Raw genomic sequence first — 25,647 nt, forward strand, 5'->3', positions numbered from 1 at the left:
TGCCACACCAGCCGCACTCCCGCTCGCCCGCACCCCAACACGCTCATGCGCCCGCGCCTACTGTGGCCCCCTGTAGGCCACTCACGGGCCCTGACAGCTACTGCTATTGCCTCCACTACTTTTCCTTTTTTTTTTTTATTTGGGTTTCGTAACCCAAATTTTTCAAAAATTAAATAAAATAAATATACTTCACATTCATTCAATTTTTGCCTCTATTTCTCCATAATTAAAGCTTAAACAATACTCTTAATGTTTCCATAAAAACTCAGCCAAATGTGATATTTACATCCATACATAGGCCTCTTCAAGCCATAAGCCAAATCTCGTTTTCAAAATAGAATCATACATTCCAAAACCAAAATACACCTATGGACTTAGTTTTTAACAAACCTTAACCAACAAAACAAATTGCATTACATGAATCAACTGCACAACATATGCTTCCATAAGCCATAAAAAGCTCTTGGATCTTTATTCTCATGCATCCACTTTGTCTTGATTTTTCTCATGCTTTCACAACCTATATGTGAGGGTAAAAACTTTATGAGTTATTAAGCTCAATAAAGGTGCAATGCAAAATAAATATGAACATAACAAGATTATATGATGTCAAATGCATGCAAGTGTGGTTAGGTCTCTTTGCCCTCACAACCCACTAAGGTTAGAGGCATCAACTCACCATTTCAATCATGTTCCCAAACTATCCTATGACCATAAGTCTCATGAACATAATAGAGCATGCCGATGCAACATACACATTTATGAACCATACTTACAACACATTGCAAGGCCACCCTCCTATGAGGCCATCCCTTACTTCTATTCATTCTTTGAAGCTTTAAATCTTCATCTCAAGAGAGCTTTCATCATCTTCTCCCATCTAAAATGACATTCCAACAAGCCTCTTACTTTACATTCAAGTATACTAAAATAAAGAGAAGAAGAACAAAGCTTACCTTGACTCCTACTTCTTTTCTTCTTCATTTCTTTCCTCCATGAGAGACTCTTTCCTATTATCTCTCTTTTTTCTTCCTTCAAGGCTCTTCAAATGGCAAAAATTTGAGACTAAAACACTCTTTTCTTTTTTATTCTACTCTTGTCTTGAAATCTCAATTTCAAGACTTCATCTTAACCATTGATTTCCATTTGCCTTTTGAGAGAAAATCCCAACCACACAAGAAAGCACAATCCATGTGCTTTTGTCTTGATTAATTTCATCCATTGAATTTTATTCACTTTTCAAAAGAAGATCTCAACATTCAATTAAAAGCATAATCCAAGTGCTTTTGAAATCTCTAATCTCAACCACTCATCTCTTAATATTTGGCAATCCATGCCATTTCTTCTCTTTAAATCCCCACCTTTTGATTCATTCTCTTTTCAAGAATAGATCTCATCCATCGGGATTCTTTTATTCATTTATTTCTCATTTACTTAAATGAGACTATTTTCAACCCATCACATTTAAAAGACATAAAACATTTATTTCCCATTTAATAAATCTCACAATTTTCCATCATTAATGAAAGACTAATTTCTCATTTTCCTTTAGATTTATTTAATTCTTCATAATCATACTCTACATTAAATACTTGAAAGACTAATTAAAATTTCTTTTGAATTTAATTAAATTCCCTCTTTTAACTTGGACCACTTTAAGCCACGTGTCACTCCAATACACTCACATTGGCTTCTAAGTTCTAATCTCCTTCATCCACGTGGCATCATCACATTTATTCTCCAATATAAGAAAAATTAATTATTTTCTCAAATAATTCAATATCCACCTATTTTCTCTATTTTTCATAATTAAATTCCTTTATGAAAATAAATTTCAAAATTCTCAAAATACTCTTTGTGAATTTATTAATCCCATATATCTCCACATAAATACAAAATTGAGATTTAATTCACTTACACACCTAACTTCACATAGAAATTATTTCCAATTCACCAAAATACCATTTTATTGGACTTCACTATCCAAATTACCAAAATACCCCTCATAGAGCATCAATATTCTCAAGGATCTAACACCTTCTCAATACATTTTTAAAAATTTTCTTACTTCTTTTCTCATTCTCATAATACTAGGATTACTAGGTATTACGCCAAGCACTAAGCTGCATCAACAATAAAGGGATGATTAGAGACGAGAGGATTCAGTCAAACTCTAATTCAAACTTTAAAGAAATTAAATTTTGGATTAAGGCGTGAAAACTAAAATAGAAATGGAAAAAATATAGTTGCTAGAAGTTGTCTCTAATCGACATCTGACATTGGAAACATATTTTAAAACGCCCCCACAAAATATTTTTGAAATTTAGAACTGACCCAAAAAAAAAGGTTTTTGGCTATTTTTTTCCTACAATTGGTTTTGACCATTTTCAACATTTTCAAAACAAAAAATATTTCAAAAACACTAAAATAGTGTCTCCAAGCCATTTAGGTGCATAGAACAATGGTAGGCTTAACGTGGAATAAATATATTTTATTTTTACATAATTTATATTTATTAAATATCATTTTTAATTACAAGACTCTTATTAGTTAATAATAAATGTACTATTTTTTCACAATATTTTATCAGTCAATAAAAATATTTTGTAACAAAAAATAATATAAAATAAATACACATAATACATAATAAGTGTACATTATTCAAAACAATGCGCATTTACTATATTTTCTTTCTCTTACAAGTAATGGCTAAAGGCAATTATTTATGACTTTCTTTTCATTTAGGAGCCAGAGAAATATTAAAATATGAGGTAGGCCCAAATATATTAATTGGGCCTAGTGAGTTCCGTTAAGTAGCAAGTGGGGTCCATAACGTATAGAGGGACTAAGACCTTGGGGGAAATTACTGAATGTCTACTAAATTGGATAATAATGGATATGATTCGAATACTTCAAATGAGGCCAAGAAGTTTACTAAGCTGATTTACCCAGGACTAACTTAACGAACTAGAGCGAGCTAGGAGGATACATTATTCCAAGGTAGTTAAGCGGAGGACTCTAGTATGGCTAGGTAAACCTTAGAAACGTCAGGTACCTATAAGGTTGAGTTAACCCTAGTGAGGTTAACTTGCCTATGGCTAGTGATAAGTGGAAACAGTGATTAAGAAAAAAAAAACAAAACAAAACAAAAATGAGGTAATATATAAAAGGAAAAAATCCCACGATTCTCATAAAAGATTGCTTGTGGCATACTCGAGGGCTGGTTCACATCATGTCTCCCTTAATTCATAAAAATACGACTCACCTCAACCTCCCCAATTCATGAGGTTGAGTTGAAAAACTAGTGATGTTTTTGAGAGGGAAACTCAATCCCAAACAGCCATAACTGATAAAACTACAGTTAACACTTAAAATTTAGATGTTTAACATCATCTCAAAACTACTTGGCATTCTTGGTGGTGGTATCGGCAAGCCTAAAACTGATGTTTAACAAATCAGAATGTTTAAAAAAACAAAAACACCCTTCTCTTTCTCTTCACCAAACGTTACTGGAGAAAAAGCAGGAAGAGGAAGACTAGAAAACACGATGAATAGTCCATATTTCTATTAAGTCGAGACTAGGAAACACCATGACTACCAAGTCACAATATATAATAACAAAATGTTAAACATACATCGTCTGATTCACGACAGAGAATCCTGTTGATACCAATGGATATCAAAAGACAATTAAGAGTCAAATGCTCCGTTTGTAAATGTATCTGAGTTTCCTAATTAACCTAATTTAAAATCCCTCAATTAAAACAAGCAAGGATATCCATATAAGACATAAAAACATGGAGGTAAAATTCATAATTGGGGGAGAATTGGAAATAGGGTTAATTGGGGAATCCTCCATTTACATCCCTCTATATCCATATAATTGTACTCTCCATACAAAAACAGACTCTTATATTGTATCCAAATTAGAGCAGACGGATCTAATACACAAAATGAGAAACATGAATAGAAGTCTGTCGGCCATGTAATCTCGCTACCAATACTTGACTACCTGTGCCTTAATGAGATGTTACTCGTCAGTAATAATGCTCGAAATCTAGGTGCTAATGACTTATGAGTCCTTCAGAATGACCTCAGAAATAGAAAGCAATCCACAAGGAGCATCAAAGTTTAATCAACAATAATCTCTTAAATGTAGGATTAAGAAAAGTTACTTGGCTTAGGAGAAGAGCATGTCAATTGTCAAATATTAACATACAAACATGATTCTTTCCCACCCCACTACCAAGAAGAATGTGCATGTTCTTTATTCTCTGTGCTTCCCAGCTGAAATAGAATCATCAACTCAAGAAGCAATTCCTAGATTCCCAATGCTCTCTATACAGGCTAACACCAGAAAAATCCATCTTTCAGAAACTTCCAAAAACAAAGCCCAGCATCATCCACAGAAAACAATCATCCAGATATCCAGATATCCACAGAAAACAAGCCCAGCATCCTCCAACTATTGACACTTTCCAAAAACATAGTCAAAGAATAATCCAAACATCCACCATCAAGGGGCAGACAAAACAACTAATCCAAAACAGCCCAACTCTTGGAAAATATCATTATCCAACAGAAGGATCTTAACTCAACATTCTATAATTAGCAACCAAAATTGGATTCTTACTCAGCAAGAAAAAAGAAAACCAAAACATCATTTAAATTTGTTCTTACAGACAAACTCCCATGATGAATGGCAACAGGATAAAGAAGCAACATCTTCCTGTTTCTCTAAGATCACCCCTACAACGATCAAAAGAGTTTTATGTTTAAAAGAAAACAACAAATGTAATAACAACTAAGTAAATGATAACTAAAATACAAAGTTCAGGATGTAGCCACTAGAACATGATAACTTGAACTCGTATTAGGGTTAGGATTAGGACTTAGATAGAAGGCAGACTCCCATTTAAGCTCAAAAACTAACCAAACATTAGAACCAAAAACAACTAATCAGAAAATCAATTACTTTGCCAGTACCTACTCATTAACAGAAAATGTCAATCCAGAAACATATTTTTCTGTGACAGCCAAGTAAAATTAAAAGGACATGACTTGGAGAAGAAACAATTACTTCACAATTTTTCACTTTAATCCACACATAATATCTGAAACCTTCCTCATCATTCAGTTCTTAATAATGCATGTTAGCTATATTAAAGGTACACTTTTATTTGAATAACATCTCGAAAGAAACCCAAACATGTTTCTACTACAATAATACTCCCACCCAAGCCTACTAACCGTTATAATGACAGGTGCGAAATAAATAAGCATCTCTTTTAACTGACATGATAGTTATGTGTAATGTTCCATGGATTCTGTGTTCACTTGGATCAGCATTTAGAGTGCAAAAATATGTAAAATTTACCTGAAATCTATGACCTCAAGAAAATTAGTATAACCTGCCATAGAAAAACCAAAAAAAAGAGTGAATATTCATCAAGAATTACGGCCAAAATTTATTAGGTATGAAGTCCTTGCACCAGTTGGTAAAAATACAGTAGTACAGTTACAGACAAAGCGTCCTAGGCATGAAGTGCTTACACCAGTTTCCTCTCACTTCTCTTAACAGCTCCAGTAAATATCTCCTCTGATTGACCAATAGTTCTTATGTTTGATACATCCAATAAATTGAGGTTGAAAGCTGAAATGGAAATGCACAACTCATGAACAAAACCAGTTAGTATTTTCCAAAGGCCAATAATATTTCTCTTGTACTATGAGCACTGTGGATAATTATGGGAGAAATGTTGTACGATGGTGATGGAATTATTTTCCAGCATATGGGCAGGTAGAAGATAAGAGTTTTATTCTGGGACATCTAATCCAAGTTACCATAATGCTATTGGAAAGATTGAACAAAATTGATCCTTTAGGTACGTGTGCTTCTAAGAAAATGTAAGGCTAATAGTTCCCAAGGCATCATATAAAAAAGTTTGTTAAATAAAGGAGCTCCATTGGTAAATGATTTATTCATCACCATACCAAGAAAACAAAAAAGAAACATATATAAGTATTTAATGGGGAAACTAGAATACAGAGGAGCTTAGTATAGAACTTGCCAGTCAATTCCTAAACTTGCTCAGTGACCTAGAATGCAAGACCTTCCATTAAAAGGAACCAAGCATCTAAATGCAAGAGATTGTCAATACTGGGTTGTTTAGTATTCTACTGAGGGATAGATATATTTAAGCAGAGTAACACTCAAAAAGAAAGTAAAACTGGTGTTAAACCGGCAGGGGAATTGGCTAGCATTTGAACTTGATTATTTTATAGTCAGCTAATTGATAACTGCATAATTTAAAAGTAGAAGTAATTTTTTCTTGTTTTTTCTGTTTTTGTTTCCTTTTTTTTTTTCTTCATTGCCTTTTTTTCTTTTTTCTGGCAGAAAGCATAAAGACAGTTTCAGGCTCAATGGGAAGAACCAAAGAGCATACCAGATAATAACTCAGTTACAGAGTCAGATGAGAGCTCAATGATAATCTGTGTCTTAGTGGTACAATGGTTGTCAAAGGCTCAAGGTGCACTAAGGCACAAGAGTGCTTGGATCCTAGGAGCAAAGCGTAGGCACAAGCCTTTTGGATGTAAGGCTCACATTTAAAAAATCTGTACAAAAGTACTTATGCATTCATTGCTTAAAATATATACCTATAAAGAGGTAAGTGTAAACTTACAAAATCATAAATCACGAATGACCAACAGTATTTAACTACATATGAGGGTGTTTTCTTGTTTTTTCAAATGTCTTTTAATTTTTTCTAGTTATTACTGGTTAGATTTTACAAAGTCCAAACAACTAGAAAAAAATTACATAGGAGCAGAAGGTGTGAGCCTTGCACCTTTGTGTGAGGTGTGCCTTTGCACCTAGGCATGTGCTTCATAAAGCGAGGTGCCCTCAGCTGAGCCTTGAGCCTAGGCGTGCCTTTGACAGCTATAAATGGTACAAACCAATAATCAAGGAAAAAAGTCCAAACTCTTGAAGAAATTATAATAAATCATATATCTAAAAATAACATCTCATATCCACATAGTACTTGCAAAAATAAGAGAAATGACGCCAAGACCTTGGTTGTTAAGTACGATAAGCAAGCTTGGAAAATTAGGTTTTGTAATGTGTACTAAAATATAGAGGCAAGTAAACATATACCTCTTTATTTTATTCCATTGAATCAACCCCACCATCACACACACACACACACCACACACCTGGAGCAATAGCAGGTAGGATACAAGGCCATTCAGGAATCCAGCATGGTAACATGATATATCATCATTAGGCACAATGGTACTTCAATCCTTCCTATCATTAATTTTAGGATTTCAAAAGATTTTGTGGCAGACCAAAGAGTAGAACAATGGCATTCAACATTAACAAACTCTCAAGACATTTCTTTGGCATCACTTTGTCACCTCTTACACTGTTCTTTTTTTTTTAGCAGGAAGAGGTTCAAATCTTAAAGTCTTAATACTTCCAGCTGAATGAACATGAGTTTATGAGATGAAAGCTCATCCTTACATGAACAAGTTCAGATCTATTTGAATCAAATAGAGTAACTACTAAGATGATGAAAATGTTGACTTATAACTCTTTTGACTTCAAAGAGCTTATTTGCCAATATGCCTTTAAAAGTGTTTGGAAAAAATGTGCTACAAGTTGTCAATTATATAGTTATACATTTAGTAAAAGAGAAACTTATATACTGTCAGAACTGTTAAACCATAAACGAAAAATCATTATTTTAACAAATAAAGTTATAAAAATGCAACCTTTAGATAAGGAGTTTAATTAATTCTACTTTTGAGACAAATTATAACATATATTAGGTTTAATATAATAATTTTGATATTTAATTCATTAATTTGTTAAATTTTTTATTACACGTGATATAATCCAATAAAATGATGGGTAAGGCAATGAAAACATTATAAAATATGAAGTATCCAAAATATCAAATCAAATAAAATAAACAAATTTAAGTAAAATACAAATCATTCTTAACTAATATTTGTAGCTACAGCATCACGCACTTCCACTCAAGGGTATCATCACTTCAGTCCATAGCATTGTCCACATAATTGTGAGAAAACACTCTAAATGGGGAAAGACAAAGCTTTCATTCTCATCTTCTCCCATATATAATTATGGATTGCGATAATTGCAAGAACTATTTCTTGTTGAATGTTAAAGCGACATTAATGCATATCTTCCAAAATTAGAAACTGAGCCTTTCACGGTGTATAAGTGCACTCAACAATATTTCTGCATGAAGAATGCCGATAACTGAAATTGATCTTTAGTCCTCAAGGTGTGTGCAATTATGGTGTTCTAGTATAATGAAATCTTCTACTCATACCTTTATACAGACCCATGAATTCAATTATATGAGAATAACCTACATTATCTAGGTAATATTTTTCTCCTTTTGGAAGGGGAAAATTCAATTCCAGTCTATGAATGGCGTCACCAAGGATTGGACTATAGTTGGAACTTGGGAAGCTCCCTTCCATCCAACCGATGCAAATGTAAAACATATATTTTATATCTATCAATGCAAATTGCATATCTTTTCCGTCCTCTTAAAGGTATATCTTGTCTTCATGGCAATCTAACTTTCACATAGGTACCATCAATAGCTTCAATACAATTCAAGAAAATAAAGTATGATATTATGAGATTATGTGAACTAAAAAAAATGTAATTGCTAGAAAGACAAATATCATTGAAAATATTTAGATTCTACAGTTAATTAAATTTATTTACCTTAAAGAAAGGAAATTATTATGGGTTTTGAGGCTTGTAGTATTGGTTCGATCAGTATAGTTGGGAAGGGATCTAATAATCTCACTACCCAAATGCCAACTAATTGTTTCACTGGAATCTCTTGAATCAATAGATTCCTAGCACCATGAGCACAAGTCATCAAAAAGATACCCAATTAACATTCCTTGCATGGTATCAAATCATTTTTTTTGTTAGTCATGACAAAAACCGAAGAAATCCAACCCTTTCAAGCAAGAATCTTGGTGGCAATGACTTTCCTTCCTTTTTTGGCTCTGTTTGGTATTGCTGTGAAATTTCTGTTGTGAGAAGTGCTTTCACAAGAATCAATTTTTATAAAAAGTAGTTTAGCATTTGGCCAAATTACTTGAAAATGATTTTAATGTTGTTATATGTATTTGGCCAATGAATGAAAAAATGGTTTTTAATAATCAAATTACCAAAAAGGATATTGACAAAAATGCTTTTATAGTTCATACTGTTTCGATATAAAAATACTTTAAATATTATTTCAATTTTCATGATTAAACATTATCTAATGATAAATGTTGGAATTTTCCCAAAGATATTGTGGAAATAAAATAGCAGTTTCCTCAAAGAAGGACTCCAGTAATAGCTGGATTGTTCTCCTAATCTTATGGCCCGAAGAATAGGAGATGAAAGGATAAAGTGATAAGGTGATTTGGAGATTGAAAACCTCCAAGAATAAAGGGATAAAAACAACAGATAAGGCAGCAGAATAATTCAAGATATCTTAGCATTTTTTTAAATTCTTTTTGTATTTTATCTTCAAAACATATTCAAATATGTTCCTAAAATATAGAATATAAACTAGTTGTTGTGTATAAATACCCTATACTACTTGAGAATCAATCGAGCAAATATCAACAATTTTCTTAAATTGTTTCATTTTTCTCTACATGGTATCAAAACCTCCTTTCTTAGAACCCTAATTCTTTTCCCGCCACCATCTTTAGGAGTGTTTTTTGTGTGCTGTTATAGCCTTCATTCCTATTCAACCGCTACCCTCAACTCTCTCCCTTTTTCAATCTTCATTGTTGCGTCTATTTAGCCGATATTACCACTACCTTGTCTACAGTTTCTGATGCAGACACCTCAAATCCTTCTGATCTTTCATCAGGGGATCAACCCACTAATCTCTCGAGTGATCTTTAGCCTACTGAACATACACCTAGCTCTCCTAGTCATAGTGATCTTCATCCCAGCTTATCAACTTCATGGAAAGAATTATCTCCAATGGCCCCAAGTAGTCTCTACCTATCTAAAAGGGTGTGGAAAACTGTCTCACCTAACTGGTAAGGGTTCCAGTTCTACCAATCCAAGGTTTCGGGCATGGGATGAAGAAGATGCCATGATTATGTCATGGCTTTGGAACTCCATGTTATCAGAAATACATAGAAATTGCATGTTTCTATCTTCATCTCATGACATTTGGGAGACACTCAGCAAAAGCTATTCCATGAAGCAAGATGCAGCAGATAACTATGAGCTTCGGACCAAGGCTGCTGCTATGAAGGAAGGAGGGATGACAGTGCCTGATTATTACAACACACTTACTGATATTTGGTCTGAGATCGATCATTACCAGAATGTGACAATGATCTACCCTGAAGATACTACATCACACACTACATTTGTGGAGAGCAATTGAACCTTTGATTTTCTTGCTGGTCTTAACCTAGAGTATGACCAAGTAAGAGTGCAGATTTTGGGAAAGGATCTTGTGCCTCCTGTTGCAGAGGTATTCTCTATTGTTCGAGGAGAAGAGATGCAATGCTCTACCATGCTTGATCCACCAACACCTGTTGGATCTACTATGGCAGTAAACAAGACCATTCTAGTTGTGGCTAAACCAAGATCTAACCCTAACAAAGATGGTTTATTGTGTAGCTATTGCAAGAAATCAAGACACAAAAGAAAATTGTTTAAAACTTCATGGAAAAGAACAAGAACTCAGCAAATGGGAGGCTTTAAAAGGAATTCTCAATGGCCGGGCTAATCTCACTAATCAAGACAACTCTCAGCCAGAGCAAACTTCCTCATCAAGAACTAATATCAAGGAGAGATTAAACGAATGAAAGGTCCCCTTGATACACTTTCCAAGTCCTCTAATTCTTGTTCATCTGCCCGAGATGGTAAGTGTCTTATTTCATCTTTTTTTTAATGCTTTTGGAACATCTCCACCTAACTGCTGGATACTTGATTCGGGTGCTACTGATCATATGACCCATGAGTCTACTTCATTTATTACCTATAAACCAAGTTCAGGGCATCACAAAATCACAGTTGCCAATGGATCTTCTCTTACTGTTGCTGGTGAAGGCCATATCACCTTAACACCTTCTCTTCATTTAACTAATGTCCTCCATGTACTAAAACTCACTACTAATCTCACCTCTATTTCTAAACTGACCAAAGATCTGGACTGCATTATTACCTTTGTTGATAACTGTTGTGTATTTTAGAACCGAATATCGAGGAAGAAGATTGGAGCTACTAAAGTCCAAAATGGGTTGTATCTTCTTGATGATGTGATAGGTGCACTTATATCTAAAGAATTGTAGTACAAAGTAGAGGGAAAACATTCATCAGGTGATGCTCTCACAATAAACTTAGGTCGGATAAAAGAGAACCAAAGGTGAGAGGTAGATCAAGATCTAAATCTAGAAGTGGTAAAATGTTATTATTGCCATGAAGGACACATTAAGAGGAATTGTCCTAAAAGGAAAAAGGACTTTCAAGAAAGAAATAACACTCATGGTGGAGCCTCAATTTATGAATTTGGGTATGATAGTTCAAACGCTTTAGTTGTGTAAGAAAAATCAAAAAGTGAAGTGTGGATTATGGACTCAGGATGTTCATATCACATGACACCAAATAAGCACTGGTTCTTGAACTATCAGGAAATAAATAGAGGCAAAGTACTACTATAAAATGATCATGAGTGCAGGGTGCTTGGTGTTGGAGACATAAGGCTAAAGATACAGAATAATACTTATAGGACTCTACAATCTGTGAGGCATGTCCCTAAGTTAAGGAGAAACTTGGTTTCTCTCGGAGAACTAGATAAGCAAGGTCACAATTTTAAGGGCGAGGGTGGAGTTCTAAAAGTTTCTAAAGAGTCTCTAGTTTGTATGAAAGCCTTATTGCAAAATGGGATATATATGCTGCAAGGCACTACCTTCAATGGAGAAGCTACAGTGGCAGGAGGAAAGGCTATCACACAATCAAGATTATGGCATCTTAGGATGTATCACATCAGTGAACTAGGGCTAAAGGAATTGTCAAACCAATGAATTCTGAAAAAAGATCAGGTGGCAGGACTTAACAAGTGTGAGTCTTGCAGTTATGGGAAAACCACTAAGGTCAAATTCAGTAAAAAGGCAATACACTCCTCTAAAGCTCCATTAGATTATATCCACAATGACCTATGGGGACCTGCCCAGACCCTAACCCATGGAGGATCTAGGCATTTTTTGTCCATTATTGATGACTTCTCAAGAATGGTTTGGATATATGTCTTAAAGTCAAAAGATCATACATTTTAGGCTTTCAAGACATGGAAAACCATGATTGAAAATCAGAAAGGAAGAAGCATTAAGACAATCAGGACAAACAATGGTCTCGAATTCTGCAATAGGGAATTCACAGAATTATGCAAGGAAAATAGGATAATTAGACACCTAACTGCCCCAGGCAACCCTAGACAAAATGGCATGGCAAAAAAGATTAATAGAACACTTCTAAAAAGAGTGAGGTGTATGCTATTTCATGCAAACCTATCTAAGGCATTCTGGGGGGAAGCCGTGACAACTGTTGCACACATGATAAACAAATTACCATCTGCAACAATTGCATTTAAGACTCCTTACAAAATGTGGACAGGATAAAAACCTAACCTAGAGCATTTGAGGGTATTTGGGTGTATTGCATATGCGCATATAAAATAAGGAAAATTGGAACCCCAGGCAAAGAAATGTATTTTCATTTGTTATCCATAAGGAGTAAAAGGGTATAAACTTTGGAACCTAAAACCTAGACATCAAAGGATATTAGTAAGCTAAGATGTTGCCTTTGATGAGAACTCATCTGCTAAGGGTCTTAAGGAAGATGATCAAGGAAAACCAATGTCTACATAAAAATTAGTAGATGTTGAGTGGCAAGGTAGAGTCTGAGAATATGACTTTGGCACTTCACCTAATCAGGAATTTGATCAGCAAGAAGGGAGTGAGGACATAGGGGATGATCAGGATTTTGATCCTCGAGAGGAGAGAGTGGATGGGCCAAATACAAAAAATCAACTTGATTTGCAAAGATATAATGTTGCAAGGGACAGGCAAAGGTAGGACTGGCAATGAACCGAGCTACTCGTGAGCTGGCTCAAAACTCGACTCGAAAATTGGCTCAATAAGCTGGCTCATGATACAAAAGAGCCAAGTTTGAGCTCAAATATTTGGCTCATTTAGTAAATGAGCCGAGCTTGAGCTATCATTAACTTGACTCATTTGGCTCACGAGCTAGCTCGACATATTTATATATATATATATATTAATTTTATAAATTTATTAAATAAAAAAATATTTATTACTTAATACTCAATAATATAAATATATACTTAATAATTTTATAAATATATTATTTAAATATATAGTATATATATTGCATATATTATTTAAATATATATATACATAAAAGTAAGGTAATAGTCAATTTCGAGTTGAGTCGAGCCGAGCCAGCTCGTAGTCATCATAGAGCCAAGCTCGAGCTAAAAAAATCAGCTCATATCAAGCTCAAGCCGAGCTATGAGCCAAGCTATAATCAATCGAGCTGAGCTCGAGCTGGGCCTAGCTCGGCTCAGCTCAGCTTATTGCCAGCCCTAGGCAAATGAGACAAAGCAAACCACCTAAAAGGTATGGATTTTTAGATCTGGTATCGTATGCACTAACAAGTGCATCAGAGGTAACTGGAGATGAGCCTTTGACTTATGAAGAGGCTGTTCACTCTAAGAATTCAAGTAAGTGGATTGAAGCCATGAAGTCCAAAATAGATTCCTTAAGAAAGAATCAAACTTGGACTCTGATTGATAGGCCTCAAGGACAAATAATTGTAGGATGTAAGTGGTTATTCAAGATAAAAGAAGGGATTGGAGGCAATGCCAAACCTAGGTACAAGGCTAGGTTGGTGGCAAGAGGCTTCACTCAAGTCCCTGGAGTGGACTTCAACGAGGTATTCTCACTAGTTGTTAGATATACCTCTATCAGGGTTCTACTTGCTATGATAGCCAAATTAAACCAATTGGAGCAAATAGATGTTACAACATCTTTTCTACATGGGGAATTAGACGAAAGAATCCTTATGGAGAAGCCAAAAGGTTTCTAATCAAAAGAAAAGGTAGAACAAGTTTGTTTCTTAAAAAAAAAAAAAAAAAAATCCCTATATGGACTCAAGCAATCCCCACGTCAATGGTATAAAAAATTTGATACGTTTATGTTTAGTCAGGGATTTGCTAAGAGCTCATATGACTGTTGTGTGTATTTTAAGCATGTATCCAATAGCATTTCGATCTATCTCCTATTATATCTTAATGACATGTTGATTGCTAGCCAATCAGGGAAAGAAATACAGTAACTAAAGCCGGATCTAAAATCAACATTTGAAATGAAGGAGCTAGGTGAGGCAGGAAAATATTGGGTATAGAAATTACCAAGAATAAGAAGTAGGGAATGCTTTGCCTATCTCAGAAAACTTATCTAGAAAAACTAACTAGAAAGTTTGGAATGGTAGAGGTAAAAGCTGTAAATGTTTCATTCGCTCAACAATTTAAGTTGTCATTAGATTAGTCCCCTACAGACAAGGAAAGTTTGGAAGAAATGAGGAATATACCCTACTCAAGTGCAGTAGACAGCCTGATGTACAATATGGTATGTACTCAGCCTGACCTAGCTCATGCAATGATCGTTATCGGTACGTTTATGGCAAACCCAGGAAAGCCACACAGGAGTACAGTAAAATGGGTGTTCAAATATCTAAACAGAACAATTAATACAGTTTTGGTCTATGGAGGAGCTAAGGAAGGAGGTACATCAAGTATTATAGGATATTCAGATGCCGACTATGTAGCCGATCTAGATAGAAGAAGGTCCACAACCGATTATGTTTTTAAATTATGGGACTCAACAGTGAGTTGGAAAGCAAGTCTACAACATGTAATAGCTTTATCAACCACTAAGGCAGAATACATAGCGATTTCGGACACAAAAAAAGAAGCCTTATGGTTGAAAGGACTGATAGGGGAATTACTTGGGACTTCTATAGAAACGACACTAATGTGTGAGAGCCAGAGTGCCATACATCTATTTAAAAACCAAGCACATCATGAGCGAACCAAGCACATTGATGTGCAACACCATTTCATCAGGGAGGTCTTGGACAGAAAGGAAATCAATTTGATAAAGGTTGTTGGGAATGATAATGCAATGAACATTCACTAAGGCAATTCCCATAGCCAAGATGAGGCATTGCTTGGAGCTACTCCAAGTAGCCCCATCATGACTAAGCAATTAAAGCTTAGTGTGTTAAAGAAGGAGAGACAAGTATCTACTCAAGGTTGAAGACATTGAAGACTCAACTTATGCAAATAGTGGAGAAATTGTTGAGTTTGCATTTAGTTAAGTCATCAAGCGATGCTAATACGCATAGAAGAGACAAGAAGTTTGTATTTTTATTTTATGTTTTATGAATTTGTAATGGTTGTAACAGGTAACTACCATGTAACGGTTAGTTCTGTTAGTTTTTTATGTTTTTGTTATATTCCTTGTAAAAGTCGCCCCTATCCTCTATAAATAGAGGGTTGGCTTATGTTATTTCTCTTCTTTATCATATCGGAGAGAAAAGTCTAGAATTTAGTCTTTGTAATCTCGGAAAGAATAGTTCGTGAGAATAGAGCTGTGAGTGCATGTACCGATTGTGTTCTTAGGTTAGTGGACTTTGTCGGCTTCTTCAGTCTGGATGTAGGATCATCAAGTCATTGATGATCTGAACCAGGATAAGTTCTTGACCTTTTGTACTTTCTATTTTATTGTTTTTCTTGTTATTAATTCTATTCTTGGTGCGAGAGTGTGAGATTGTATATTAAGGGAAGTGATTCACTACTCAACACTTCTTTATTCCTAAATGTATCTAGTTTTGATTTTCATTGTGAAGTGTGTGAGCTAGCTAAACATCATTGTGTATCTTTTCCATCTTCATCAATAAAAATTTCAGCTCCTTTTGATTTAATTCATTTCGATGTATGGGGTCCTCCCAAAGTCTCTAATCTAAATGGGGCTAAGTGGTTCATTAGTTTTATTGATGACTATACTCGAGTTACCTAGCTATTTTTGCTGAAAGAAAAATCTAAAGTTCCAAAGATCCTTTAACTTTTCTTTCAAATCATTCATACACAATTTGGGGTTCACATAAAGCATATTCAGACAAACAATGGGATGGAATATTTTAATCATATCCTACACAAATTCTTTCAATCCTATAGGGTCATTCATGAGTCCTCTTATGTTGACACTTAACAAAATGGGGTTACTGAGAGGAAGAACCATCACCTTCTAAATGTGACTCAAGCCCTTCTCTTTGACACTCATGTTTCATCTTATTTTTGGAGGGAAGCAGTATTAACCGCTACACAACTTATAAACTAAACCTCCTCTCGAATCCTTGACCAACAAAGTCCCCTTCAAAAACTCTCTATTTCCTACCCTCACCTACCATATTTGACTGATTTATCTCTCAAGGTCTTTGGTTGCACCGCTTTTGTCCATATTCACAAAATTAACTACACTAAACTTGACCCTAGAGTGCTTAAATGCCTATTTCTTGGTTATTCTAATACTAAAAAGGGATACAAGTGTTATCATTCCCCTTCTTGAAAGTTCTTTATCTCTCTTGATGTCTCTTTTCATGAAGATCAACCACTTTTCCCTTCTCCCAATCTTCATCTTCAGGGGGAGCACTATTCCACTTCAAAAGATGAAGCTACTCTTCTCCTTCCTTTCCCTGCAACAATTGACCATGATCAACCCTTGCAGCCTTTACCTACAACCATTGACCATCATCAATTATTGTGGCCTTTACCTAAGGCAACTGACCATGACCAACCCCTGCCTATAGCAACCCAATACCAACCTTGGACTTTGCCTATAGCCACTAATCATGACCAATCTACAACCAATGACGACCACCCTGTAGTCAATGACTAGTCTATGCTAGCCGCACCATTAAAATCACTAAATTAGAAAGAGACAAGGAAGCATAAAAAGCCTACACTTGTATACTCAAGAAGACCACAACCTAATTTGGACCAAGAGCTACTCCCCATTTCCAGCCCAATGTCAGGTAATGAAATTTTAAAGCCTGGTGATTCTAACTATTAAAATCCTATTAATCTTAAGTGGCCTATTGCATTGAGGAAAGATACCCGTAAGTGTACTCAACACCCTATTTCTCAATTTGTTTCCTCTCACTGTTTAACTTTGCAACATTCAATCTTTCTTTTAAATCTTGACTCCATGACTATCCCAAGGATTGTTCATGAAGCATTAAAAGATACGAGCTGGACTCTTGCTATGATAGATGAAATGAATGCCCTAGAAAAAAACAAGACTTGGGAGGTGGTTGATCAACCAAAAGGAAATAGGGCAGTAGGCTATAAGTGGGTTAATACGCTCAAATCAAAGCTAATGGGTCGTTGGAAAGGTATAATGATCGATTAGTTGCAAAAGGCCATACACAAACCTATGGGATCAACTACCAAGAACTTTTGCACCTGTAACTAAAATGAATAATGTTAGAATCCTATTATCTCTTGCAACTTGCTTTGACTAGGATCTACAATAGTTTGATGTTAAAAACGCCTTCCTACAAGGAGATTTAAAAGAAGAGGTCTTCATGGAATTACCACCAAGTTTTGAGAATAAATTTGGACCAAATAGAGTGTGCAAGCAGAGAAAAGCTCTCTACAGACTAAAGCAGTCCCCTAAAGCACGAGTTGGCAAATTTATTGAAGCTATGCTAAGGATGGGATATCGACAAAGCCAAGGAGATTACACTCTCTTCATCAAACACTCAAAAGAAGGTAAACTCACTATCCTCCTAGTATATGTTGATGATATAATTGTGACAAGGGATGATGATATTGAAAAAGGAAAATTGAAGATTCAGCTAGCTAAAGAGTTTGAAATTAAAGATTTGGTAAGGTTAAGATATTTCCTAGGGATTGAAGTTGCCTACTCAAAACAAGGCAAATTTATTTCCCAAATGAAACATGTTCTTGATTTGCTCAAAGAAATAGGGTAGCTAGGATGTCGACCTTTCAGTACACCAATTGAGCAAATTCACAAATTGGGAGGACAAGAAGATGGAAGTGTTGTAGATAAAGGTCAATATCAAAAACTAGTAGGAAGGTTAATTATATATCTCATACACAACATGATGTTGCCTACCCAGTAAGGGTTGTTAGCAAATTTATGCATGATCCTAGAGAAAAGCATATGCAAGTTGTTCACATAATCTTACAGTATTTGAAAGCCACACCAGGGAGAGGAATTTTGTTTAAAAGAGAAAGAAAATTGACTATTGAAGCTTATACAAATGTTGATTATGCTGAATCCTTGACAAATAGGAGATCTACTATATGTTATTGTATATTTCTTGGAGGAAACATTGTTTCATGACAGAGTAAAAAACAATCAGTAGTATCCAGATCTAGTGTTGAGGCATAACTAAGAGCAATGACTCATGGAATTTGTGGGTGGTTGTTGTTGAGAATCATTCTCAACGGTTTGGGATTAAAAGGAGTAGAATCTATGAGATTATATTGCGACAACAAATCAACAACAAGCATAGCATATAACCCAGTGCAATATGATCAAACTAAACATATAGGGATTAACTGACATTTCATCAAAGAGAAATTAGACAATGGTCTCATCACCATACCATAAGTCTCTTCAAACAATCAATGGGCAGATGTCATTACAAAAGGTCTTCCTACAACTAGATTTGAAAAAATTACATGCAAGCAGGGAATGGAGAATATCCACTCACCAGTTTGAGGTGGAGTGTTGAAAATATCACAAAGATATTGTAGAAATAAAATAACAATTTTCTCAAACAAGGATTGATTGTTCTCCTAATCTTATGGTCTGAAAAATAGGAGAAGAAAGGATAAAGTCATAAGGTGATTTGGAGATTGGAAAACTCCAAGAAGAAAGGCATAAAAGCAGCAGAATAATTCAAAATATCTCAGCGATTTTTAAAATTCTTCTTGTATTTTTATCTTCAAAACATATTCAAATATGTTCCTAAAATATAGGAGATAAACTAATTGTTGTGCCTAAATACCCACTACTCAAGAATCAATCAAGCAAGTATCTAAAATTTTCTCAACTTGTTTCATTTTTCTCTACAATAAAAGATTTATTGCATTTTTCATTAAAAAACATATTTTATGTATATATATGCGCACATATATATATGTTAAGAAAAAGTAGAGCAACAACAATTAGTAGTTCACCAGTCACAGTTACCATGGAACCCCCTAATCACTAGGGGTTGCCCCCATTGCTGGGGGTTGAAGAAACCACACCAGCCATAGGGGTTCCACTGCGCCGGCTGCCACCACTGCTGTTATATCTTTTTAAAATTTATATATATATATGTATATATACATATAAAATATATTTTTAAATATATATATCGAACATATATATGCAGTTGTAAATTAAAATGTTTATTGAGATTAATTTTGTCCATTATAATTTTAACTTTCCGTTTCTACTCTTATTGTGCAACAAAAGCTCCAAATTTCTGCTTCTGCTGTATAGCAAAAAAAAAAAAACAGAATGCTTTTGCTGTTATCAAAAACAGTTTTAAATTTTGGCCGAAAAGCACAAAAAATTGACAAAAGCACTATCGCCATAAAAAAAAAACAACTTTTCCCCTTCACCACAGCACAGCAAAAACAGGACATTAGTATTTCTTTAGTAAGTTATGCCTATATGCTAACATGAGTTAGGTTAAGCTTTCCAAAAAGTAAGGAAAGGAAAAATCACACACTTCAAATGCTTAATCACGCTTCCTTCTGTGATCTACAAGAAGAGGGGCGACCTCCATTCGTTGAGAAAAAGGTTCTTCAAGCACCACCAAGCACAAAGAGGCAACAAATATCCCCTATTTTAAATCAAAAAGAGCCTGATCCCCAAATATCAATTCCTGTTGGTGTGGTTAAAACAAAAATCAATCATCCTTTATTTATTTACCTACTTTTAAGCAAAAATGAAGAATGAACAGGATATGGGCTACCTAATCTTCTGCTCGACCAAGTACCACAATCTGTATAGACTTGTCATTAGTACAACACAACGACCAGTTATTAGAGATTGGAGATCAAATGTGAGGAGGGGCAGGCAGGGCAGAGCGTTCACAAGGGAAAAAGAGAGAGCAAGGGTTGTACTATACTCAAAGTGGGTATGGAGGATCAGTCAATGGGTATTAGGCATTTAGGGATTTCTCTTAGAATTTTAAGATTTTACTAAGGCTAATTTGGACATTTACTTGGTCAACACCAGCTTACCAAATACTTATTGGACCCCATAATTCCGGTGAAACCATTACTAAGCATTTCCATAGAGTTGAACGTTGTGAGCAGGTTAGCTAGCGATATCATTAGACCCCATCCCACCTACAATGATAGGGCCAAATACCACAGGCCTCAAAACCCATGATATTTTCCTTTCTTTAATGTAAATAAATTTAATCTATTTCATAATCAAAATATTTTCAATGATATTTGTCTTTTAGTGTTATGACATTTGTATTAGATTAAGAGTTATGTGTAAATGAATATTCTGTATGACTACATTTGTATTTTTCCTTTTCTGTTTTAGGGGTAGAATAAGTATACTTCTAGAAGGCATGTTTTTAGAAGGATAGCTGACCGATTTAGTTATTTAGTTAGTTACCGGTCAGGGGGTTAGTCAGTTAGTGTATTGTAACTCCCGACCCTATAGTCTACAAATAGGGATCGTGGGGCAAGACAGAAAAGCGTGCTTCATTCCGAGAAGGTTTCCAGTTTCTATCTTGTGGGTTGGGATCAATTGCGAGGCTGAGAGTAAGGCTGGGAATAAGTCTTGTAATCTCGGGAATCTAGTTACCTTTCAGGGTATATGGGATGGGTGTGGATTCAGGTACTCTAGGTAATCATCCTAAAGTTTGTTTCAAGATAGTGGATAAGAAGGAAGCAGTTTCAGTCTAAACGTAGATCTCATTTTTGAGACCGAACCAGGATAAATCTCTTTTGTTCTTTATTGTTTTCATTAGTCTTGTTTGATTCACTTATATCGTTTGTGTTCTTGGAGGTGGTGAGTGATTTCAGTGAGTAATTGAGTTGAGAGAATTATTGGGATTGTTGTGTTCTACTCTTAACATTTAGCAACTACATTTTTATTAACATATATTAATTCCATAATATCATACCTTTCAATGATTAAGGAGCTGATTGCAAGATCTGATTAGCAATCAGCATCTCGGGCAAGATTAGATTAGCAATCAGCATTAATTATTGATCTTTCCTTCCTAGAATAAGAGTATATTATTGCTGTATCTTTCTAAATAATTGTTGTATCCTATATTGTAAAGTTTCCAAAATCAGATTTGGAAACCTTCTTATTGTGTCTTTTTTTAGAAACTTCCTAATGTAGCAGAAAGTTTTGTACATAACTTAATGCAATCCTTCAAAGAAAATAAGATTGATAGCCTTGTTCCACGTCTTTCTTGACATGGTATCAGAGCCATAGACGATAGTCACTGCTTCTTTGGGACTATTGTGGCCTTCATCAATCTTCTTCATAAGGCAATATGTCTAACACTCAAAACCCTCTACCCAATTTGGCCAATTCCAGCAGTACAACAGAAATTCTGTTTGCTGGAATCAATAGTGGAGGCTCAAGAGGAGAATTACGGAACCTTCAAGTAGCTTACCGGTTGAACGGTAAGAACTACTTGAAGTGGTCCCAACTGATCCGCACGTCCTTAAAGGGAAAAGGAAAACTAAGTCACCTATTGGGAACTAGTCCTAAGGAGGGAGATCCCGCGTTTGCAGCATTGGGATGAGGAGGATTCCCTTGTAATTTATTCGCTATGTAACTCCATGATCCCCAAGATTAGTGACACGATGATGTTTCTAATAATAGCCAAAAATATTTGGGAGGCAATCAAGCTTACCTAACCCAAGGTTCGTGATGCAACCCAAATCTATGAGATAAGGACGAAGGTGGCAGCCACAAAGCAAGGTACCAAATCTATTACAGAGTATGTGAACTTGCTGCAAACTCAGTGGCAAGAACTAGACCATTACCAGTGCTTGAAGATGAAGTGCAGTGAGGATGCTGCATTACACAAAAAGTTTGTGGAAAAAGAAAGAACATATGACTTCCTAGCCGACCTCAACATGGAGTTTGATGCGGTGAGGATACAAATCCTCGATAAGGAGGATTTTCCTACATTAAATAAGGTTATTTCTATAGTTCACGCAAAAGAAGGAAAGAGGGGAGTCATGTTGGAAAATTCCCTGGTGGAAACCTCGACCCTGGTATCTCTGAAAGGCTATAATAAGAGTAAGGGAAGAGAGGAGAAGAAGGTTGTAGACAGAAATTCTCTATTGTGTACCTATTGCAAGAAGCCTAGGCACACCATAAATAAGTGTTGGAAGCTCCATGAAAATCCTCCCAAAGGAGGACAATCGAGGAGCCAAGGGAAAGCAAAGGTGCACATGGGCTAGCAACCACCAACAACCGAAATAGAAGGATCCTGAATGAGGAGAAGGCCTAGAGCTTACAAGGCGGAGATTGAAAGATTGAGGAGTTTCTTGGGATCTCTCAACAAAAACACTAAAAAAGGTGCATGTTATCTTGCTCTCACAAGTATTTCTTCCCTTTCTTTTGCTCTACATGCTTTAGAGAAAGTCCATTCTAATTCTTGCATCCTAGACTCTGGGGCTACGGATCATATGACCCCTTTCTCACATCTTTTTATCACCTATAGCCCTTGTTCAATCTCTAGAAAAATTACATTAGTAGATAGTTCTTTAACCACTGTTGTTGGCCAAGACGATGTTCTTCTTAATGAACATCTCACCCTCAAACATGTGCCTCATGTTCCTAAATTGTTCACTAACCTCATCTTCATTCAAGAGCTTATCTTGAACAGTAATTGCAGTGTTATCTTTTATTCAACCTATTGTGAGATACAAGAATAAGGCATGAAGAGGATAATTGGGCTTGCTAAAGCTAGGGCTACGCTTTTCTACCTTGAGGAATTGGGTGAGCATGACAAAAAGGGAAAGACTCCTCTTGTGTCATGCTTGGCTCAGTCCAACAAAGATCAATTGTGGCCGCATCATTACCAATTCGGTCATCCTTCTTTTCTTACTCATAGGGTGATGTTTCCAAAATTATCTATAAGAGTCTAGATGCTAGGGAATTGCAATTAGACTGACTTAAAAACGCGCGCGCGCGCGCACACATAGATGTATTGGATAAATTAAGAACAAGAAGACTATAATGAAAAATACTCAAAACCAAACCACACGGAGACAACTGATTTATCCTAGTTCAGATCATTCAATTGAATGATCCTACATCCAGCCTTCAAGCCCCTCAAGAGTAGTCTTCCTTTGAATTGAATGAATTAGTACACAGCCTTACACACGAGTACACTTCTTGATCTTTCCGAGATTACAAAGAACTATCACTTTTCTAGCCTTTCCTCTCACAACAGAATGCACTCATCTAATTATGCTGTCAAACGACTAACCCCTACCCTCTTATTTATAGGCTAAAAAGGGCAGACTGATCTATATATCATAACCTGGTTAGATATTACCAGTTTTACCCCCAAATAAACGAATTATTATTGGAACAAAACTGCCTAACTAAACCAACCGCTTGACACATTTACTGCTTCACTGACTCCTAAGGCTTACTCGATGCAAACTTGCTAACAAATCTCCACCATTTGCCTTGAGCACAATCCAACCAGCAAAATTAATCTTGCTCTCCTTAGGTCTTGCATGATTAACCTAATCATTCACACAAACACACATTAAGAAGCTTCAAACAATGTTGCAATTTAGATAAGGGAATAGCCTTGGTAAACATATCTGCTGCATTTTCTTCTTCTACAACTTAAATTAAGTTAACTTCTTTCTTCTCAAGAGTTTCTTGGATGAAATGATATCTTACATCTATATGTTTGAATTTTTCATGGTGAGATTGATTCTTGGCCAAGTGAATAGCACTTTAGCTATCACACATAAGATTAGCCTTCACATCTCTTCCTAGAAGTTCACTAACAATACCTTTCAGCCAAAGGGTTTCCTTAATAGCTTCGGTGACAGCTATATACTCAGCCTCGGTGGTTGAAAGAACCACCACAGACTACAAATTTGTCTTCCATCTTATGGTTGAATTCCATAGCTGAAAAACATAACCTGACCTTCTCTTATCCAAATCTGCTGCATAGTCAACATCTGTGAACCCTAAAATGTAAGGCTCTTGTTAGAAATTAGGAGCACAATAGGATCGGTTCTTGCCAATTCGCACTCCCTCAACACACTCAATTGCAATGCAATTGGATAGAAATATAACCAGAAAAACGAGAACAGAATTTAAATAAATGAAAACAAAAATAATCAAACCACAAACCAAACAATAGGCACAAGATATATCCTGGTTCAGGTTGCATGTGATGCAACCCTACATCTAGCCTTCAAAACCCCACCGAGAACAGTTTTTATTACAAAGAATCAATCAGTATAGTAGCAAGAAACATCCTCCCCTATTTCCGAGTACACCCAGCACTTTGTTCTCTCTCAAGATTACAAAAGCTACCACAAGATCTAGCTTTTCCTCTTAGAGAACATACAACACTCGTTACAATAGAAAAAGACTAATTTTTCTCTCTCGCACACCCCCTTGCCTTCTATAAATAAACAAGGGCGAGTATCCCAATGAAGATATACAATATTTATAGTTTTACCCCATAACTTTTACTAATTACAATTTTGGGTTACAACTTCTATTTAATTCTTCAAAGGACCTCAAGAGCACTGCTTCCACTTACTATCTTCACTAATCTTTCTAGGTCTTCTTATCCTATACTCAAAACAACCTTTTAACAGCTCTTCTTCTAATTTTGTTCCACCATAAACCAAAGACATATTGATTGTTCCTTTACAATATCTGAATATCCATTTTGCAGCATTCCAATGAGCCTTACCCAGATTTTCCATAAACCTGTTAGAAACACTCATAGCATGAGCTAAATCCAGCCTAATAGAGACCATATTGTACATTAGCCATAGTTATCAAAGGCGCGCCTAGGCGCAAGGCGCCAGTTTGGCGCCTCGCCTGGGTCGAGGCGAGGCGATTTTGGCGAGGCCCTCACCTTGCGCGCCTAGGCGCTGGGGCGTGAGGCGTGCCTAGGCACGCCACATGAAACTTACATCTTTTAATTAAAAATAGCAGCCCAATTTGTCCAGCCTCTCCCAATTCCAGAATCCAGCAGCGCTTACATCCTCTCTAGCCTCTCCTGATCTTCTTCTTCCTCACCTGCATCATCTTCAGCCTCTCCCAATCTTCTTCTTCCTCGCCCGCATCCTCTCCGGCCTCTCCGATCTTCTTCTTCCTCTCCAGCCGCGACCCCCTCCTCTCTTCCTCCTCTCCAGCTCAGCCCGATCCTCTTCTTCCTCTCCTCTCCAGCCGCGACCCCCTCCTCTTTTCCTCCTC

At 35.9% G+C, this 25,647-nt stretch overlaps 1 protein-coding gene across 7 annotated transcripts in view; it reads right to left on the reverse strand.

The window, feature by feature from the left end:
• Positions 1 to 223: 223 nt before the first annotated feature.
• LOC127809490 (uncharacterized) overlaps positions 224 to 25,647 on the reverse strand; it is a 50,592-nt gene continuing 25,168 nt past the window's right edge. For 2 of the 7 annotated variants that reach the window (XM_052348319.1, XM_052348320.1), the window contains 4 exons: positions 6,849 to 6,940; positions 5,554 to 5,653; positions 5,378 to 5,411; positions 4,538 to 4,749 (listed from right to left, as the gene is read on the reverse strand). The gene's annotated coding sequence lies outside the window, so the exon portion shown is untranslated. Of the gene's footprint in view, positions 521 to 2,421; positions 4,348 to 4,537; positions 4,750 to 5,377; positions 5,412 to 5,553; positions 5,654 to 6,848; positions 6,941 to 7,239; positions 15,419 to 25,647 lie in introns of those variants that run through there. The other 5 variants (XM_052348321.1, XM_052348322.1, XR_008025121.1 and 2 more) reach the window with 5 other exon arrangements.

The sequence above is a fragment of the Diospyros lotus genome, chromosome 9, assembly GCF_014633365.1.
Source record: "Diospyros lotus cultivar Yz01 chromosome 9, ASM1463336v1, whole genome shotgun sequence".
NCBI classification, from domain to species: Eukaryota; Viridiplantae; Streptophyta; class Magnoliopsida; order Ericales; family Ebenaceae; genus Diospyros; species Diospyros lotus.